We start from the raw sequence: 5154 nt of genomic DNA, 5'->3' as shown, positions 1-5154 counted from the left end.
CGACCTGCTGGGCTCTGGCGATCCTTCTGCCTCAGCCTTCCGAGTAGGTGGAACTACAGGTGTCCACTACCATGTCCGGCTAATTTTTTTTTATTTATTGTAGAGATGAGGTCTCGCCAAGTTGCCCAGGCAGGTTACGAACTCGCCTCAGCCTCCCAAGGAGCGAGATTACAGGCTGAGCCACCAGGCCTGGTTGCAAAAATTATTTATATTATCTTTCCCCATTTGGCCAAAAAAAATTTTTTTTGAGTCGGAGTCTCACTCTGTCATCCAGGCTGGAGTGCAGTGGCACGCTCATGGCCACCACAGCTTTGACCTGCTAGACTCAAGCAATCCTTCCACCTCAGTCTTCCAAGTAGCTGGAACTACAGGCACACACTACCATGCCCAGCTAAGTTTTTTATTTATTCTAGAGATGAGGTCTTGCCAAGTTGCCCAGGCTGGTCTCCAACCTGTGGGCTCAGACAATCCTCTCACCCTGGTCTCCCAAAGTGCTGGGATTATAGGCTTGAGCCACTGCATTCAAGCCTGGCCAAATGTTAAAAAGCTATTTCTCATTATGATCAAGATTTCAACCAGCATCTCACTTGCAGTCACTGTTCTTACACTGTTACTATTACAACTGACAGCAGCATTACCCATTTGGCTCTTGAGTTCAAGTTTCTTAGAGAATCGAAATGTATTAGCTCACCTAGGTTATAGAAGCAAGAGGTGCATCGCAGCTGAGAACAAACAAAATACTTCAAAGAAACTAGCAATTAGGCTTCCTAAAGCATTTAAGTCCTTATCATCTGTTGAGAAGCAAATGTAAACAAATTGTTTCATCCAAGCCAGGCTAGGACCAGCCACATGACTAAGTTCCTCTCCGGGACCAAAAACAACAGTACCTACATCTCGAGATTGCTGACGAAGAATGCAAAATGCACTCCCCCAGGCCTGTAGCAAGTCCCACAATACCATTTCAGAAGCTCTTCCAAGCCGGGCTCTGTGGCTCAGCCTGTAATCCCGCGCCTTTGGGAGGCTGAGGTGAGTGGATTGCCTGAGCCCACGGGTTGGAGACCCGCCTGGGCAGCGAGACCTCATCTCTACAATAAATCAAAAAATCATCCAGGCGTGGAAGCGCGCGCCTGTAATTCCGGCTACTCGGAAGGCTGAGGTGGAAGGATCGCCGGAGCCCAGCGGGTCGAGGCTGCGGTGGCCGGGAGCGGCCACTGCACTCCAGTCTCGGCGACAGAGGGAGACTCCAACTCAACAAACAAACAAACAAACAAAAAAACAGAAGCTCTTCCAGAAAGGGCCCGTGGGATCCAGGAGCTCCCAAGGCTTACAGGCAGTGCTTGTTCATCAGTGAGATGGGCAACTAGGTAGCAGAAACACAACTGACAGCTGGAGGGTCACAAATGCTTTTTTACAATCCACAGAGGCCAGAATATGTGGGCTGGGAATTTGGTTCTCAAGGTCAATGAAGAGTGGTGACAGTCCTGACCTTTCCAGACTCAAGTCATAACTGCCCTTCTATACAATCTCATCTAATCATCACGGCTCTGGCTCCTGAAGAATGCAATTTTTTTTTTTTTTGAGTTGGAGTCTCACTCTGTCGCCCAGACTGGAGTGCAGTGGCCGCTCCCGGCCACCGCAGCCTCCACAGCCTTGACCTGCTGGGCTCCGGCGATCCTTCCGCTTCAGCCTTCCGAGTAGCCGGAATTACAGGCATGCGCTACCACGCCCGGCTGATTTTTTGATTTTATTGTAGAGATGAGGTCTTGATTTTATTGTAGAGATGAGGTTCGAGACCCGCGGGCTCAGGCAATCCACTCACCTCAGCCTCCCAAAGGCACGAGATTACAGGCTGAGCCACCGAGCCCAGCTTGAAGAATCCAATTTTAACAGTACATATTTATTATTCCTTTTAGAAAGGAATGACTGTTATTTCCTGTGTTCCTTTTACAAGGAAAAAAGAGTTTTGCCTGTGGGGAAGGACTGGCTTACTGTGAGGGGCGTTTTGAAGTGTCTCGCCATCAGGGATAAGATTCTCTATCAGACCGGTTAGTCTTATTGCTAATTTCGTGGTGCATGGTTTTAACTTTAATCGGCATCCTGCACAAAGCTAGATGTTAAAGAGAAGGCTGTTTGGCAGAGGCCAACAGAGTTAAAAACACACAGGAAGAAGTCTCTATGGTTACTCCTTTTTACAAATTCATTTTATTCTATACCTTGGCCAGAGATTTAATTAGCTAAACTCAACCTTCTCTTAGGAGACCAACAAGTCAGAAAAAAAAAATGTCTATTCCTGGGGGGAAGTCTAGGGGGAAAGAAACCCCTACAACCTTGTGGAGGCTGGCTACCTGATACAGCCAGAAACGGACACTAGCCGCAGGGGCCACCAACCACAGTGTGGAGGTGGAAACCGGAAAGTGCTGACCCCGAGAACATTAAGTCATTCTACCCAGACAACAGTGACTTTTCTCTCTCTGGATTTTACCTACAGTTTTAGAAAAATGCACTAAATCCTCTCCTGTCATAGAAGGAAAAGCAAGCAGGTCTGTGACTGCCCAAGTTTCCAGCCCACAGCAACCATGGCAGCACTCTTGACACCCAGAGCATGCTGGGCACAGGCCCCCCATGCAGCCCAATGAAAAGAGCTGAGAAGTTACTAGTGAAAAGGTCATTATCCTTTCTTTGAAGTCACAGTGAAACAGAGCGTCTTCCAGAGGCCCAGGAACAGGCTGCTCAGCATGATCAAACGGGTCAAATGCTTTAGAGAAATCCCCTTCCCTAGGAATCAACCTTTCCAAAAAGACCAGGAACAGCCAAGAGGTGGCCCCTTCAGGCATGGTATATCTGGGTTTGTGCTTTCTGTGGTACCACAAATCTCAAATGCCTTCTTTACTGTAGGGACAGACATAAACAACTGAGCATCAGGCAGTTCCAAACAACTGATCTGTTTTTTTCCCCATTACCCACAGCCAGCTATACACATTTTGTAATGACAGCAGCTCCAGAAAGCACTGGGGACCCCAAAGTGAGGTGGCAGTCACACTCTGGGAAGAATGTCCTCTTCTCTAAAGAGAAATACACCAAAGTTCTTATCTCCTGAATTAAATCGAACTACAGGCCGGGCTTGGTGGCTCAGCCTGTAATCCCGAGCTTTGGGAGGCTGAGGTAAGTGAATTGCCTGAGCCCGCGGGTTCGAGAACTGCCTGGGTCACTTGGCAAGACCTCATCTCTACAATAAATCAAAAAATTAGCCAGGCTTGGTGGCTCAGCCTGTAATTCCTGGCCTTGGGAGGCTGAGGTGAGTGGACTGCCTGAGTCCGCGGGCTCGAGACCCGCCTGGGCAACTTGGTGAGACCTCATCTCTACAATAAATCAAAAAATTAGCTGTGTGTGGTAGTGCGCGCCTGTAGTTCCAGTTACTTGGAAGGCTGAGGCGGAAGGATCACCGGAGCTCAACAGGTCGATGCTGCGGTGGCTGGGAGCGGCCATTGCACTCCAGTCTGGGTGACAGAGACTCCAACTCAAAAAATAAAATAAAATAAAAAAATCGAACTATATCACTTCTCTGCTTTACAAAAAAAAAAAAAAAAAGTGTTCAAAGCTCTCCACTGCTTTTAGGACAAAGTACAAGCTCCCAGAACCAAGCACAAGAAAGCCTTTCCCAATCTGGCCCCTGCATACCTCTGTGGCCTCATCTTTTTCCACTCAGCGCTGCCAACACCCTCCCCTCCAGCCAGAAGGAAATATTTGTAGCTCTCCCAAGGTTGCATACCCGTCTCTCGCAGCCTCATCTATGCATGCACTGGTCCACACTCTACCTGCCACTGCCAGACTGGGCACTGCTTAATTCAACTGGTCATTCAAATCTCAATTTGCTCACCATCTTCTCTAGAAGACCTTTTCTAATCCCAGCCAATGTACCCCACTCATGCCTCATTCACAGAAAGTGTTGCCTTACCTGTCTGACTCCTCTACCAGACTGGGCCTCTGTGCCTGGTACACAGATGTTTAATGTTTACTGACACCTTCCTACGGACTCATACACCACCCAGCATCTCTGGTGGGGCAATGTTTGGATGATTGGCTCATGGGTTAGAAAGTTGAATTCTAGCCAGGCTTGGTGGCTCAGCCTGTAATCCCGTGCCTTTGGGAGGCTGAGGTGAGTGGATTGCCTGAGCCCGCGGGTTCGAGACCCGCCTGGGCAGCGAGACCTCATCTCTACAATAAATCAAAAAATCAGCCGGGCGTGGTAGTGCATGCCTGTAATTCTGGCTACTCAGAAGGCTGAGGCGGAGGGATCGCCAGAGCCCAGCAGGTCGAGGCTGTGGTGGCCGGGAGCGGCCACTGCACTCCAGTCTGGGCGACAGAGTGAGACTCCAACTCAAAAAAAATTGAATTCTTAATCCAGAAGACCAGTTATCCTTTAATTTACTTAAGATGCATTTTCTGGCCAGGCTCGGAGGCTCAGCCTATAATCCCAGCACTTTGGGAGGCTGAGGTAAGTGGATTGCCTGAGCCCATGGGTTCGAGACCAGCCTGGGTAATTTGGTGAGACCTTGTCTCTACAATAAATCAAAAATTAGCTGGGCATGGTAGCACGTGCCTGTAGTTCTGGCTACTTGGAAGGCTGAGGTGGAAGGAACGTCAGAGCCCAGCAGGTCAACAATGGGGTGGCAGTGAGAGTGCCACTGCATTCCAGCCTGGGCAACGGAGTGAGACTCCAACTCAAAAACAAAAAAACACGATTTGAGTATAAGAAAAATAATAAAAGGAAACTTCTCAGATACAAGGAATAAAAAGGTTGTCAATGCTTGATAATAAGCACCAGTCCAAATCCATTATGTATCATCTGCCTTTCCCTAGTTGGGGTGGCTCATTACCAAGAAGATGGACTAGGTCATAGTTTATTGGTTGTCTAAAGAACTAGTAAACATAAACTAGCTTCAACCCATCAGAAACTGAGAAAACTGTTGATCTAATTTGTTTTGGAACACAAAATGCTCTATCTTTCCCTTGAGATTTGCTTAAAATGATGGATACAATTTAAAGTTTGAGTCAAGCTGGGCTCGGTGGCTCAGCCTGTAATCCCGCGTCTTTGGGAGGCTGAGGTGAGTGGATCGCCTGAGCCCGCGGGTTCGAGACCCGTCTGGGCAGCGA

The sequence above is a fragment of the Carlito syrichta genome, unplaced genomic scaffold (genome assembly GCF_000164805.1).
Source record: "Carlito syrichta isolate Samal-C Ts95f unplaced genomic scaffold, Tarsius_syrichta-2.0.1 Scaffold307274, whole genome shotgun sequence".
NCBI lineage: Eukaryota > Metazoa > Chordata > Mammalia > Primates > Tarsiidae > Carlito > Carlito syrichta.
This window is presented reverse-complemented; position numbering follows the sequence as displayed.